The 17,343-nt window shown below is 40.9% G+C and overlaps 1 protein-coding gene across 2 annotated transcripts in view; it reads right to left on the reverse strand.

Annotated features, from left to right (window-relative positions):
• The window catches only part of LOC128686657 (uncharacterized), a 138,249-nt gene extending 121,305 nt beyond the window's left edge, over positions 1-16,944 (reverse strand). For both annotated transcript variants that reach the window (XM_053773666.2, XM_053773662.2), the window contains exon 1: positions 16,639-16,944. The gene's annotated coding sequence lies outside the window, so the exon portion shown is untranslated. The remainder of the gene's footprint in view (positions 1-16,638) is intronic.
• Positions 16,945-17,343: the final 399 nt, after the last annotated feature.

Consider the following 17,343-nt stretch of genomic DNA (forward strand, 5'->3'; position numbering starts at 1 on the left):
CCTCTTAATCCAAGGCTTACACATCTGTGGATCATGTCAGCACCTTGCTAGTTTAAATCAGAAGAAATTCTTAAAGTCTCATTTATGGCAATAAATGAGATTTTACGAATTATTAATCGCATCAGTATATTTTATAAGTTAGGATTAATATATTTAATATGGCAGACCATATTTTCTTATCAGAAACGAGGCTGTCAATTAATGAGTTGTGAAATTCCCGTCTTGGTGAAAGTTGTAAAGTATTTGAATCTTCAGTCAAGGGTCTGGAGTCACTGCCACACGCAGAGTTGTGAGGGAAAAAAGACAAGTTGCGGAACAAGCTTTTACAGGGAAAAAAAAAACGTTTCGCTCAGTGTTTACCTGGAGAAAGTTCCGGGGGTCAACGCCCCCGCGGCCCGGTCTGTGACCGGGCCACCTGGTGGATCAGAGCCTGATCAACAAGGCTGTTACTGCTGGGTGCACGCAATCCAACGTACGAGCCACAGCCCGGCTGGTCAGGTACCGACTTTAGGTGCCGGAGTGTGTATAATTGTCTCAGACAAAAACTGAAGGTTAAATCTCTTCCAACTTTTACTTGCATTCTGAATGAACTTTACTTTCCGTTTCTTAGTTCTCGTTTCTGTAATATTTCCTGTCTAAATAAGCAGACCTGGCCGGAGACCTGGCCGGAGACCTGGCCGGAGACCTGGCCTGAATGGAAATAACAAGGACCCCAATGAAAATAAGCCACTGATTTTTTTGGGTTATCCTGTGTTCTCTACACACATGCTGCTATGTAAGATAATCTATGTAACTATTTGTGTATACCTGAAAAAACTTACCTGGCCACGGGAGCTAAGATTCGAGGATCTATCAACAAATAAAGTCAAGACAGAGCAGGAAATCATCCCACTGATAAATTAAGCGACAGAAAGGTTATAAAAAATCATAATTAGTACGTTTTCATATCGTGTCTGCGGAAAAAAAATCGAGTTTAAAATTGAAATTGAAATATTTTTAATTTGCTAACAAAGCCTTTTTAGGGATAGCTATATTAATGTAGAATTATGATTTATATGGACTTAAATTTGTGAAATCACATTTTATCGTACGAATTTTCAGTGATAATTGAGGAGCTCTCAAAGCTTCAGTAGCTTAGCGACTTTCGTGAGAAATTTAGAATATTTAAGTTTTTCTGGGTCTCTTCTGATTTGGGAATTTTTTTTTTTAGTCTTTAGTTGTAGTTTAATAACTTTGTTAGGTACCCCATGCCCATCGTGTGGGCAAAAGGCATAAAGACAACAGAGGCACATTCCCAATTCCTACAAACAACCAAAACCGAGGCACTAATTACCTCATCTTTTGTACATAGTTCTACTGTCTTCCAATTATGTCTTTGAATTTGTGTTGATGAAGCCACTGGTTGGTAAAATGTCTACAGTAAAGATACCCAGATGTTGCACATGTGCAAGTCATCAAACAGCCAACACTTACCAACATCTAAACACCAACAATACAACAGAATATTTACACAGTAGTGGCAAGAGGAATACCAGAAAGTTGATTCCACAATCAACTGCAGTGACAACAGACATCACTGAAGAAATACAACTACAGTCACGTAACATCCCTGTTCATTCAGCCGTCAGAAGGAGAAAAATAAGCAAACTGCGCGTATCCTGAAGGAGGGATCTAATTAAATTATACCTTAGTAAGTTACAGTGGTAATGTACTATTTACAAGTTTATCACCTGATTACATTCGTAATGATTTTTTATATGTAGACATGAACCGAGTCACAAAAAGACATGGAGACTTCCAGTTATTATTAGCGACTCTCCTGCGGTTTACTTCCTGCGTTAACCAGGGTCTTCCGTTTTTGTTAGCTGATTAATTGGGTTTAAACCTCCAGCTGTAAAAATTTTTATTAAGACAGCATGTAACTTGTTCACCAGGAGTCAAAAATACTTTCGGTCCTATTATAGGGATTAATGTGAATTTTCGGCAAATATACACAGACTTCCGTCTTTGAATGTATATATAGGGACACTTCAAATGTATACACACACATACATCTAGGAGTATAAACAAAGACTTCTAGGTGTATGTATGATATACACCTGTATAGAATATACACCACTGTATATGAAAACACATTTCACACGTTTCTAAAAAATAATATCGCTTGTCTATTATTTTTCTGTTGCTTCTACTCTTATTCATTACATCACCTTCATTTTGTTGTGTTCCGGATCTCTTTCTTTCCTAACCTGTGCATAATCTCATCCTACCTTAAGTATTTCCCTTCAGTGATCTTCCTCGTTAATGCTTCCCTTCCGTAGCATTATGTTTACCCCTTCCTTAATCTTCCTTTCCCTAAACAGCCCCTCACTCCAGCCCACCCGAAACGGCACCTCACTCCAGCCCACCCGAAACGGCACCTCACTCCAGCCCACCCGAAACGGCACCTCACTCCAGCCCACCCGAAACGGCACCTCACTCCAGCCCACCCGAAACGGCACCTCACTCCAGCCCACCCGAAACGGCACCTCACTCCAGCCCACCCGAAACGGCACCTCACTCCAGCCCACCCGAAACGGCACCTCACTCCAGCCCACCCGAAACGGCAACCCAGCCATCAGCACCCCAGCCATCAGCACCCCAGCCATCAGCACCCCAGCCATCAGCACCCCAGCCATCAGCACCTCAGCCATCAGCACCCCAGCCATCAGCAACCCAGCCATCAGCAACCCAGCAACCCAGCCATCAGCAACCCAGCCATCAGCAACCCAGCCATCAGCACCTGTCGTCTCCTCGGTCCGAGAATCTCTCCACTAGAATACGTAAATTATTTTCATATATTTAGGGTGATGCCCTAAACCCGTAGTCGTACAGCGCCTGAGGAAGGGGGGGGGTAATCAGGCTTGATTAGACGGAAGGGTAGCTCAAGTTCCTTGGATCGGGAGAGTTTCACCGGCAACAAGCATTCTTCCCTGAAGGGACCTGATATATGTTTACAGAGTTGGACCTCAGCTTGCAAAAAAAGAGAGAGTGACCTCAGTTTACAGAGAGGGGGCGGGGGTACCAGAGTTTACGGAGACCGAAGGAGGGGGGGGCCCAGTTTACAGAGCTGGTGACCGTTGCATGCACTAACTTTGCATAGGACATTCATCTCTCACTATCATAGTCAGCATCTGATGCCCCGGGCAGCAGCAGCCTGGACCTCCTGCATATTAAGTACGCCCCTCCACCTCTAACTACACGTCCTCCTCCTCCTACTACTACTACTGCCCTAGTCCTCCTACTTCGTTTCCTCCTCCGGGTTCTCGTCCTCCTCTTCCTGTCTACCTCGTCCTCACATCCCATCTAACTTTTCCTTGCTTCTGATCACTTAATCTTCGTTGTCCTTCACATTTTTTCCGTCCTTTCTCATTCTTTCTGCTCCTGTGCCTACTCTCTCCTCTCCTGTTTTAAGATCTCTCTCGGTAACCTCAACATTAACGTCAGTTTACCTCTGCCCCTCAGATTGACATCGTCTCAAATCGCTGCATATATAAAATAAACAATCAGAATACCGATCTGATGCACAGTATTTCACGAGTCCTCATCACCTCGATGACAACAGATCGCGAACACGTTTCTTTAAGATACTCAGTTCAGGACCGGTTGAACGTTTCGGTCTTTCCTGGGTTGATAATGAACCAGGATGGACCGAAGCGTTGTCTAATTTTTATCTCTAATCTGTTTATTAGATGTGAATTGTTCTAGCTGCGGTATTGTGGATTTTTTGTGAATTATTCCAGTTGACGAACTGGAATAAAGATTCCGGTTAATTATTTCATGTGTTATCGACAGATTTATTGCTAAATGAAAATTTAGGTTGGGTTAATTACATGTGCCAGGCGAAAACTATCTGGTTAATTTTATGTCCCAGGTTAAGGTGATAGGTTAATTACACTGAATCAAGGTTTAAGGTCCGAATGATTACAGTTAATGAATGTTAGTATGTTAATTACACACGAGAAGCTTCAAGGTCCTGTTCATTACCGTTAATGAGGGTTTAAGGTCCAAATGATCGCAGGTCAGGAGTATTAAAAGATCCGGCTAACAGCAGACGAGGATTTTCAAGGTCTGGTTAATTACAGAGGAAGGCTTATCTCTTGTCTTGCTTCTTTAAATTATAGATAAAGGTGAATGTTGACAGATCTCGAAATCCTGCATGTAAATCAAAGTTAAAAAAAAAAATGATGGTCTTGGGGCATAAAATGTGCTTCAGAACAATGAAATTTGAAATTCAAACATACATTTGGAAGTATTTCATTTAAGAGTCACTCTGGCTACTGTCCACAGTAAGAATGTTGGCTCCAGTGTTCGGGTGTATCATTACAGTAGGGATTAGTGACTGACCACCACTTATTAAAGCTGAAGGGACTGAGCAAATTATTACCTCTCCACATCTTCCACTCTCTACACCCTCTTTGTAGCCGATTGTAAATAAACTGACTGGCGAAATGTGTTCATCAGGTACAATGTACCATGTACAAGGTGCAAAACATCCACGGGAGGAATTAAATGATAGTTCTAGTCCTTTCTTGTTGCAATCAACACATCAGGAGCTTGCGATGTTGCAGAAAAGAGGAAGTCGTTCAAACAAATACGATCACAGGGAACGCGTTTGCTGGAGCAAGGGCGGTTTTTGCATGTATATAATTATAAAATATATTTTAAAACGATGTTATTAGTGCCTGTATTCGACAGATGTCTGGAGACTAACACAGCGCACACACACACACAGTGCCTTGGTCGCAGGTGGATCCCCAGTACGATCACTCAACACACCACGTACTGTACACTTTGATGTTTATGTAGCCACGAACTGTGTGACCGCATGTTTTTCCAGAGATCTCATCTCGCTTCTCAGACAGTGATTCAATATAGCTCGTGTCCTTCTGCCATCAATGAATCGGGAATAACCTTAGTAAACAGTCGTAAATTTTTCGAGAATTATCAGGAGATTCGAATTTGGCAAGACAAAACACAAGCCAGAGTCTCTCCCGCTATAAGATGAAGATCCTTAGTTACGAGAATTCAGAATGTTCCATACGCACATAGAGCATTGTAATTGATATTTACCTGTTTATAAGGTGCTAAAATATTCTAAATTTACATTTTGTATCTGCACTATGTATAACCTTCATTACCTCTGTACGTAGTCGGTAGACAACCGTCAACGTTACTGGGACCAACTTACATTAATCTTCATAATAGTTTGGATTGCATGCCCGTCCTTGTATCTTATGTGTGTGTTATTGCCGTAATAAACATCATAACTCTTCATTCCCTCAATTTATTATTCGTTATCTTGTAATAAACGCACTGAGGGGAGAGAGAGAGAGAGAAAGAAAAAAAAATCAACATCAGCGATCAACGCGTTCGTTCATAAAAATCCACCTATCAGATCAGTGTATGTGTGTAAATTAAGTCCAAGAGGAAAATAAACAATGTCGTGCTATTAAGTGTAATTAATGGCTGATCATTGCGGCTGATTACTCAGAGACGACAACACCTAAAGGAACGCTCTGGTGCAGCTGCGAAAACTTATGCCTTGTACGAGGAGCCGTAGAACCTGAGAGACTCGCTCTAAATCTTCGAGCGTGATACGAATAAAAGCATTAAATTCAGCATAGGAATTTTTTTGGGAAAAAAAAATTATTCAAATTTATTTCTTTAAACTTTTCTAATTAATGACGATTAGAAAAAAATCTGCAGAGGTTTTCTTCAAATCTACGATAGTCGAAGATCAGGTAACAGAATAAGGTGGGAAGAGACGTAGTGAATTCAGTGTGGGCTTCTTGTCTTACTGATTTATTGTTATTATATACATTTGGAAAGGTTAAGGGGCACGTAAGTTCCGTCTTCTAATATGTTCATTTTCCCACTATAATTTACCTTGTCCATAATTACTATCGCATTTGCTTTGTCAGTTTCGTAAGGTCTGAGCTTTGCTCAGGCCTTTGTAACACAACTGTCCTCAGATATTTGTTAAGTTATACCATGAATTAAAGAAAGATCCTGGACTTCACCTTACGAAACAAAGCAAATGCGATAGTAATTATGGACAAGGTAGATTATAGTGAAAAAATGAACATGTTATTAGAAGACGGGGGAACTTACGTGCCTCTTAAGCTTTTGAGAATCATACAGCGCAAGCAGAATTAATGGTAATCTGATCTAATGGAAGAAAGGAGAGGATAGCTCGTGTGTGTTTACCCGAGAATCCTTCAGCAGCCTCAGGTTACCATCCCGATCCTCGAAGCGTGTCAATGAACGGAGGATTTTTTAAAAGATTCTTCACAAGATCTGTAGCATGTAAATTAAGATTTGGAAAAAAAAACGAGAATTCTGTTTAGATTACTAAACCAAAATGTTTTATCATTGGGGTTCAATGTGCAAACAGGCCCGGGAATGAGTTTTATTGCAATGTTTAAGATGCAAGAGCCAGGCATGAATACCCAGCAAGACCTCCTGGCCAAAGACGACCTTTTACAACCTGCAGACTAACCTCCAGAGGGCGAATCATTTGCAACATTTGTACGATCAGCCAACGTTCCCTTGCAACAGCATTACTGATGTGATGATGTCTAGCAACAACATTTAATACAATGATTAACTGCCGTCACTCAGCCTTGTGCGTCACACTTTTGCAATCTTGACTGTTAATACATTGTGTGGGAGCATATCCTCTGCCTGGCAGTCTTGCAACACTGAATTTTGAAAGAAGGTTCTGTTCCATTTACCGACACTCGTGTGTCCATCTGTGTACTGTTTGCATGATGGACCTGATATTTGCACTCTGAGGGGAACGAACGACTTCCAAACTTATTCACTAATCACCGAAATATTTACAAGTCGAGCTTAAAACCTCAGACCTGATCTTTGTACTTACCATCCACGAAATTGTCGACCTGATCATCCAGCTGTGATCCTTGAAATGTTAGATTTGATCATTACATCTACAGTCCATGAAATTCCAGGCCTGGTCTACGTACTGAGATCCCAGAAATTCCAGGAGAGTTCTTTGAAACCAAGAACCGTGAAGTGTGACATTCGTTGTATGAACCGGCGTTATGGTCTGTTACAGTGGAATATGTATTGTAATTAGGTAGAAAGAGTAAAAATGACCCTGCGAATTATGGTTATAACCAAACTTTTTTGACATTTACTTGCTTTTGTTTTAAGTGCGTATGTGGGAATGGGGCTACATACTGTACCAGGTGATAACAAAACAGGTTTTTGAGTGACAGTGGGGGAATCCCGCCATTTACAACGTTCATCAGACTAAAAAATTTGAATAAGAAGATTTAAAACGCAGAAAAGGACTTCAAAATAGCTCCTGGATCTCCAGGATGAGCCATGCACACCCACACCCTCCAAGGTGCCTTCCACCCACCTGCTCATCCCCCCCCACTCATATATTCACTCGTTACCATCTGACTCCTATTTATCAACCTCCCACAATCTCGACTTAAGTCGCCCACTCCCCTCACACTTCAACCCCATTCCCACACGAACACTTACACCCACACATACCCATTCAGTCATTTAATTTTCAATTTATTCATTGCATCTCTCACACCCACACATCCCTCTACCTACACCTCTCTCCACTCACACCTCCCACCACCCTCACCAGCAAACTACCTCACTAACGACCTTGGGATGCAGGTAATTGCAGACCTGACAAGACCTTGCACCTCGGACCAAAACTATCCAGCTTAACAAATAGGTCTGGACAAATTATACCAGACAGGTAGAAATTAACTCCCTAGGCTGCCTTCCTCTCCCTCAACCCTCCCTAATACTCGCACATTTAAACAGAATCTACTCTCCTGCATCGTCCTGACCTACATGAACAAAATGACACCGTACCGCGACTGGAACAATACACAAATAATATCTATTTCTACAAGTACATGTATAAGGTGTACAGTCCTAGCTGACATCAATGACATACTACTATATAGAAAGCAGTTTGTTATGCAGAGCATTTCGGATAAATTAGGTCAATTTTGTCCCAGGATGCGACTCACACCAGTCGACTAGCACCCAGGTACCCATTTTACTGATAGGGAACAGAGACAACCGGTGAAAGGAAACACGTCCAATGTTTCCACCCTTTCGCCGGGAATCGAACCCGGACGCTCGTAGTGTGAAGCGAGGGCTTTTGTCACCAGGCCACGGGGCACCACAGAAAAGCTAACGACGACGTTTTGGAGTGACTTTGTAAATGATACAAGTCGGACCGAAACGTCATCGTAAGCTCCTTTCTCTCTCATGTGTACTTGTCTACATACCTACCCATACATTTACCTATATTCCTCCCTACATACCTGCCTGGTTGTCCTCCCCATTAACAGACACGACCAGCTAGACCCGTTCCCCATTTTAAACCTCCCCCCATCCATCCACTACCCCATTCCCATTCTACAACCCACAGCTTTTCCCCATCTGCCTACAACCCTTTCTCTACACATCCATTACGCCTCTCTACACACCCACCCTTAACCCATCCAGTGGCGGACCTACATTTTTCAGGCCCTGAAGCTTGAACTGTTATGAGGGCCCCTTCGCAACCCCTTCTCATACAGCAGACTCAATTTTTAAGCAATTTGCACTAAAGAGGCTTCTGGGGCCCCTCCAGTATTAGGGGCCCCTGAAGCTTAAGCTTCATTAGTTTCATTTCAGATCCTCCCCTGAACCCATCTCTAATCCCATCACTTAGAATCCATCCCTATTACTAAAATCTCCCAACACACCCACAATCCTTACCCACACAAGCAACCACTTTCATTCTCTACACATCCCCTCCCTCACCCACCTCCCCGTTTCCCGTCTAGCCAAGTATTGCAGTACCAGCTGCTAATGCCATTACCAATTCTAACTAAACACAAGTCTTAAGTCCCAGGGAATTTAAGCGTGTGATTACATATGCAATGACCGCCAAATATTGTGAACCTAAATACACGATGTTCAGAGAAAAGAACCTGTTGAAAATAAACCTTCACTGGAAGTATGGCTATGTAGAGTTTTGCACGGAGCTCTACACGGGGCGAAATTTTGTCCAAATAAAAGCTTGTTTTGCAACTAGTGTCTTTTCATTACTTTTGTCGGCGGTACGCTATTTGTATCCACTCATTATTCAGGATTTAACCTCCTTCAGCGCCCCGAGTTTAACCTCTGCGCCGTGTATGACACGGTCAGTAATTAACTAAATGAGTTGTAGGCAGCATCATTCACTCGGAGCAGAGGAAACGCTTTCATTAACTGGTTAAGAGATCGCCTTCGAGGGTAATATTCCCTTGAATTATATTATTAATGTCTCACGCAACGTCAGCATTTTTTATAGCAGGACCCGAGAGCCTGGAGAAAGCGACGGTGGCACGAGAAATCATAAGTTGATTTTGGGGTATAATAGACTCGAATTCTCGGTGCTTCGCAGTCTTCAGTTCGTCCGTAAATAGTCTTATGCACTGCTGAAATGACTGGATTTAGCATTTGATATATTTGGTTCAGTTTAGATAAACCTAAATTAACCCGACAGGCAGCCTAACTTAAAGTAATCTAACGTGTACTAACTTTATCCAAAATAGTGTATGTAGAGGTATCTGGAAAAGTTAGTATACAGTACATAACTATGGTTAGAATTATGAGGATGAACGCCTAAGTTCAGTGACTAACTTGGGAACGTTCACCTTTGAATTAAATTTTATAATGAAGGATTGCGATATTTTGTGCGTTACAATAAAACATTAAGATGATGTGTGTGTTATAATGAAGGATTAAGGTTTGTAGATGGATGGTTCAGAGAACCGACATGTTGATGAATTAGACACATGTGCAACTCTTGGGTATCTTTATTGAGGAAACGTGTCGCCACACAGTGGCTTCATCAGTCCATACAAAGGAGAATCTTGAAGAACAGGAGGAGAATGAGGTAATCAGTCCCTCAACCTTGAGTCGATGTGGTCAGTCCATCAATCAATCAATTCTATTCAAGATTGATGGACTGACCACATCGACTCAAGGTTGAGGGACTGATTACCTCATTCTCCTCCTGTTCTTCAAGATTCTCCTTTGTATGGACTGATGAAGCCACTGTGTGGCGAAACATTTCCTCAATAACGATACCCAAGAGTTGCACATGTGTCTAATTTATCAATGAAGGATTAAGATGTTTTGTAGCATTCTCTGCCACTTGTCACACTATTCCACCAACACGGGACCTGCACGCAACACGGGACCTGCACGCAACACGGGACCTGCATGTTGCCGTTAAGCACGAGTTCTTTTCACGCAATTTGCTGCTGAAAAAAATAATATTCATTATGTGAACTGACGCACTAGCGATTAGACGGATAGACGGTCAAATTATCAGTAAGGAGGCGGGCAGACCACACCTGCATTCTCTGCAGATGTGGGAACTGACTAATACTGCCTACATGTGTGTGGGATCTGTACTGGATCTGTACTGTAATATTTTCTACAGTTACAGGATCATAACAACCATAGCCTTTAACACTTTACAGGTTTATGACCTAAACAACCTTCTCCAATAATGGCTGCCGGTGTATGAACTTGACCAGTTAAGTATAAACAGTAATCCCTTGTGACATTCACGAGAGGTCCTTGAATTGGATGGGAATAAAGGTTGTGGAAGCTTTAAGGATCAAGCCCATCTTCACAATCCTCTGAGGTGACCTGACATGACCCCTCTCTAAGCTCCCTTCAAACATGACCTGCGTCGCGAGTCCATTATCGCTAGTGTCCCGGAGGCCGTAACATAAAGGCGGTGTTTACGCCCTCGACGCTGTGACCTTTGACCTCCTCCGGCCTTGGAAGCGGCATTGTTATGAATAAAAGAAACAATTAAGGAGGGATTCAGTTCTGGGAGGTCGCGGACTGCTTGGTGATTGTGTGATGTCCAGAGTGATTGTTGTGGGAGGGGGGGGGAGTGAGGCGCGTGTGGGAGATGCTTGGTCACAGATCACTCCTGGTCCTGCCTCTTACCTGGGCGTAACTGGGCTCTCTCCTCCTCTAGTCTCATCATACCTATTTATAAAACTATGTACGGAGCCTTTCTTCATTTCTGCTTCAAGGTTGTTACACTTCCTGACGATTTTAAAGGTTGAAGGTATTCTTTCCAAACATCCTTATGGCTCATTTGTGTCCTAAAACTTCCATCAGTGGGCGCGTGTACCTTGTTCCCCCTCCTCTCCCCCGTATGTTCTCCCTATCAATTCTTTCTACATCGTTGTCTTCCCTGGTTCCTCTGTCTTTTATTGATGTCAATTTCAGCTCCTTTAGTCTTTCCTCGTAAGTTGATTCGTCTTAGTTACGACTTAGTGAACCTCTGCACGTTTTGCAAGTTTCTTTACGTACTTTATCAAGTGGGAGATCCCTGCGGGTGTTGATGCTTCAAGATGGACCTCTCACATTTTCATTAAAGCGAATAAATCTTTGTTTGAGATACCAGTAGGCTGCAAATAGATTCTCGCAATTCGTAACCATCTTGACAGGCACAGATTGATTAATGAATCTCAACACGGTTTTACAAAGGGGCGTTCCTGTCTTACGAATTTACTAACTTTTTTCACTAAGGTGTTTGAGGAGGTAGATCATGGTAATGAACATGATATTGTGTATATGGACTTCAGTAAGGCTTTCGATAGAGTTCCACACCAGAGGCTATTGAGGAAACTTAAGGCACACGGAATAGGAGAATTTTTTTCCTGGGTAGAGGCATGGCTGACAAATAGACAGCAGAGAGTTTGCATAAATGGGGAGAAATCAGAATGGGGGCACGTCACAAGCGGTGTTCCTCAGGGGTCAGTGTTGGGCCCGTTGTTGTTCACAATTTACATAAACGACATAGATGAGGGAATAAATAGCGACATAAGCAAATTTGCTGATGACACCAAAATAGGCCGTCCAATTCATTCTAATGAGGACACTAGAGCACTTCAGGATGATTTGAATAGACTTATGCAATGGTCGGAGAAGTGGCAGATGCAGTTTAATATTGACAAATGCAAAGTTCTAAATGTTGGACAGGTATAACCATGCCACATATAAACTAAATAATGTAGATCTTAATACTACTGATTGCGAAAATCATTTAGGAGTTCTGGTTAGCAGTAATCTAAAACCAAGACAACAGTGCATTAGTGTTCGCAATAAAGCTAACAGAATTCTTGGCTTCATATCTAGAAGTCCTCAGGTTGTTCTTCAACTCTATATATCCTTGGTTAGGCCTCATTTAGACTATGCTGCTCAGTTCTGGTCACCGTATTACAGAATGGATATAAATGCTCTGGAAAACGTACAGAGGAGGATGACAAAGATGATCCCATGTATCAGAAATCTTCCCTACGAGGATAGACTGAGGGCCCTGAATCTGCACTCTCTCGAAAGGCGTGGAATTAGGGAGGATATGATCGAGGTGTATAAATGGAAAACAGGAATAAATAAAGGGGATGTAAACAGCGTGCTGAAAATTTTCAACCAAGACAGGACTCGCAGCAATGGTTTCAACTTGGAAAAATTCAGATTCAGAAAGGATATAGGAAAGCACTGGTTTGGTAATAGAATTGTGGATGAGTGGAACAAACTCCAGAGTACAGTTATTCAGGCTAAAACATTGTGTACTTTTAAAAATAGGTTAGATAAATAAATGAGTGGGTGCGGGTGAGTGCGAGTTGGACCTGACTAGCTTGTGCTGCTGGGTCTGGTGCAGTGCTCCATCCTTGAGTGGAGATGATCAGACTGGGTGGGTCATTGGGCTAATCGGGGGGGGGGGGGTCATTGGTCTAATCCGTGGGGGGGGGGTACATGGACCAGCTCCGCATGGGTCAGTAGGCCTGTTGCAGTGTTCCTTGTTTTTATTTGCTGCAGATGTACTGTACGAATCTTGATATTCTCCTCTTATGAAGTTTTAACCTCAGTTTCCGGAGTTTGCAATCAAGTTTCCTGCTTTATCAGGCTTCAATTTATATATTTTATTATTTTCTGGGAGTTGAATTCCAGTAGCCACTTGTCTGACCAGTCCTGCAGCTTGCACAGGTATAGTTGTAGTCTTTCATTGGCTTTCCTCAGTTTATTTTTATTTTTTCGTTAATTTCATATCGGCAAACAGGGATACAAAGTGTTAGGCCAAGTCTTGTGCGGTAGGATCAAGTTGCTTCTAGTTGTCAAAGAATATACAAAGCCACCTTTCCTTGCCCCGCCCACAAAAACACAAAAACAAACAAAAAAAAGCAAAACAAAAAAACAAAAAAAACAAAAAAAAAACAAAAAAAAAACAAACAAAAAAACAAACAAAAAAACAAACAAAAAAACAAACAAAAAAACAAACAAAAACACAAACAAAAAAACAAACAAAAAAACAAAAACACAAACAAAAACACAAACAAAAACACAAACAAAAACACAAACAAAAACACAAACAAAAACACAAACAAAAACACAAACAAAAACACAAACAAAAACACAAACAAAAACACAAACAAAAACACAAACAAAAACACAAACAAAAACACAAACAAAAACACAAACAAAAACACAAACAAAAACACAAACAAAAACACAAACAAAAACACAAACAAAAACACAAACAAAAACACAAACAAAAACACAAACAAAAACACAAACAAAAACACAAACAAAAACACAAACAAAAACACAAACAAAAACACAAACAAAAACACAAACAAAAACACAAACAAAAACACAAACAAAAACACAAACAAAAACACAAACAAAAACACAAACAAAAACACAAACAAAAACACAAACAAAAACACAAACAAAAACACAAACAAAAACACAAACAAAAACACAAACAAAAACACAAACAAAAACACAAACAAAAACACAAACAAAAACACAAACAAAAACACAAACAAAAACACAAACAAAAACACAAACAAAAACACAAACAAAAACACAAACAAAAACACAAACAAAAACACAAACAAAAACACAAACAAAAACACAAACAAAAACACAAACAAAAACACAAACAAAAACACAAACAAAAACACAAACAAAAACACAAACAAAAACACAAACAAAAACACAAACAAAAACACAAACAAAAACACAAACAAAAACACAAACAAAAACACAAACAAAAACACAAACAAAAACACAAACAAAAACACAAACAAAAACACAAACAAAAACACAAACAAAAACACAAACAAAAACACAAACAAAAACACAAACAAAAACACAAACAAAAACAAACAAAAACAAACAAAAACAAAAAAAAACAAAAAAAAACAAAAAAAAACAAAAAAAAACAAAAAACAAAAACCAAAAACAAAAACAAAAAACAAAAAAACAAACAAAAAACAAAAACTAAAACCAAAAAAACAAACAATAATAATAACAAAACAAACTAACAACAAACAATAACAATAACAAAATAACTAACAAAAAAAAACTAAAAAAGCAAAAACAACGTGTTGCCGCCGCCTCCGTCATCAGAAGCAACAAAAGCGGTTTATAACAGCAAGTTACAGCTGGTTCCCCACCTATCTTCCCTCCCATCCACCACTACAATCAATATGCCTCTCTCTCCATGCATCAGTTTTTATCTAAATAGGCTTATGATGAGTGTTTGGAATTACACCAATAGACATAAATATTGGTGAGACATTTATTTATATTATGCATTATATTCTTTTTATTTATTGCTAATTTATTTTCCTCAAAGACCGTCCATCACCAAGGTAAAGGAAAAAAAATTGTTCATTTAATAGCTGTCTTGTTAGAGCAGCACAGACATCAAATTCCAATGATCCTACGAAATGTAACGTCCCCAAATTTCCTTCAGCGTATAGGCACAGTACTTCCCACCACCAGAACAAGTCTGACTAACCGGTTTCTTTGAATCCTATCATTAATGTTACCTTGCCTACTCCAACAGCACGTCAGACACCTTAAGAATGTGCATTTCCATTCACCCCGATAATAAAATGACACGACTGCTGGATGCTTAAGACTTTACCACTTAAACCCTTCACACCTTCCCCTCAGCTCTTCCTGGGACGACCCCTACCCCCCTCCTTCCTTCCACCACGGATTTATACACCCTCTTGGTCATCCTTTTATGCTTCATTCTTTTTAAATGACCAAACTTGAGCATGATGAGAAGGATATCGTCAAACATTCTACTCTGCGTATTGTATTATCAAAAGCTTCGTTGGTTGTTATCCCTGGGAAATGTGTTGATGAGCGGGATGCTGAGCTGAACCTGTGATTACCCATTCACCAGCTGACCCTCCTCTTCCAATTCCTAAGTTTAGAATTCTTTGCATAATAATCACACCTTGCACTGCTCTCAAACATGACATGTCCGCTGCCTCCAGCCACCTCTCCGCTGCAACGTTTAAAATCCACACCTCACAGCAGGAGGTGCAATACGCAGGTTTAGCAGCGAGCGCAGGACGTGTATTAAGTCCAGTCAACAAGCGAAGTAAATAAAGGCTGGCAGGTCTGGCTTCATGTTAATAATTAACCTGGCCTTGTTAATTCCATGTTTATTTCTCACATACCGTGGACAGGAAATTTGGCTAGGGTAGGTCACCGCCTCCTCGGATCGAACCTGATTGCGTCCCATTTCCCTAGGTGCTGTAACGTTCCATACAGGTTTACTATTTTTGTAATACTAAGGAATAAAATTTACATGTTAAACTTAGAAAGGTTATTTTGTCAAATTCAGAAATAAGTGAAATTATCCTAGTATGTAAAAAATCCGTAACTGAGGTGTATAATCTATAAAAAACCAAGATGTTTAATAAGGCAAATAAGCAGTTGCGTTACGTTAGGATAAACTGTCGTATTTCAGTAAATAAACAATTGTATTATTACTGGGAAGCGCTAAACCCACAGTAAATACAGCATTTGGAGGAATGAAAGATAATCAGGTTCGATGGAAAGGGAGAATAGATCCCATTCCTCAGATCAAGAGCCCTCCCCCTAGAGGGGGAACAACATACCACGAACATAGAGGCTATAAAAAAAAATTAAGCACGAGAAGTGCACTCGACAATACACAGTCAGATATTCACTGTTGAAGAGTCATCCATGTGACTGTCTTGGCAACAGTGAAATACTGACTTATTACGAGGATGGGCTGAAGTGATGTATTGGTTATTCAACAGTATCAACGTCAGAAGGTGAATAAATGATTTACAGAACCAACAAGTTGATAAATGAGACTTGTGCAACGTTTGGGTAACTTCATTCTGGAAACATTTCGCATTCTTTATTTGTTTTCCCCCAGCCTCACACCCATTTCAAATAGGTGGGAACCCATTGCACTTTCGTAAATTCACTTATTCTTTGCCTCCATAATCTTATTACATTGGGGAACGCTAAACCCGTAGGGGTCTATCATCTCCTGGAGGGGGGGGGGAATAGAAGGCACTCAGGTTTAGTCCAATGAAGACGGGCACAGGTCCAGTTCCTCAGATCAAGAGCAGCCCCACCCCCCCCAGACACCAGCATCAGGGAACCTCCCTCAAGGGGTTTGCCTCAATAAATAAGTCTAGGTCTCAATCTCTCTCTCCACAGACGAATCAACACTCCACTTACCTTTTCATCCTTAATCTGTTCTATGGTTCACCTCACATTCCATAGACCCCATTCACATCAACTCCATTGCTGGTGTTGCAAGTCTGCAGTGCCTGGTTGTGCTCTGTCTCGCCTTCGGCAACGCGGTGACAAGCAAACAGGAGAGTCTACATAACAATGTGTGATTAATTATATTCGTCTGGTATATCGCTTTGTACACTATACACGGACTGTCATCACAAACTAATTCAATAATGAACACACTAAGTAGTAAACGCTAAACACAGTCTGTCATAGATAGCCAGAGGTCAGAGTGTGACGAGCACAAGCTGATAGCCTAGGATGTTTAGACTGGCAGGAAGGCTTACCCATAGTAATTAGACATTCCACTCGAGTCCTCCCTGAATGACTCCTAACCGTCACCTGATGATCTAGGGCTGTATACCACCACTAGATGACTCTGCACACAGTGCTTACAGCTTCCGGCAACAGGACAAAGGTTTGTTTATGCGCGCTGAACAAACAGATTTACAGAGTACGCGGCGCACTCCACACCCATCTGCTGACACTTCCACCCTTCCCTCCCACAAACATTTAAATACATCCACTTCCTTAATACTTTTCACTTCCAGTCTTATATCTAATGTTTCATTGCTTAAACATACTGTTAATCTCGTCACTTCGCTCTTTGAGGCGTTCACTAAAATTTTCACTTGTCCTTGCACT

The sequence above is a fragment of the Cherax quadricarinatus genome, chromosome 12 (genome assembly GCF_038502225.1).
Source record: "Cherax quadricarinatus isolate ZL_2023a chromosome 12, ASM3850222v1, whole genome shotgun sequence".
Classification (NCBI taxonomy): domain Eukaryota; kingdom Metazoa; phylum Arthropoda; class Malacostraca; order Decapoda; family Parastacidae; genus Cherax; species Cherax quadricarinatus.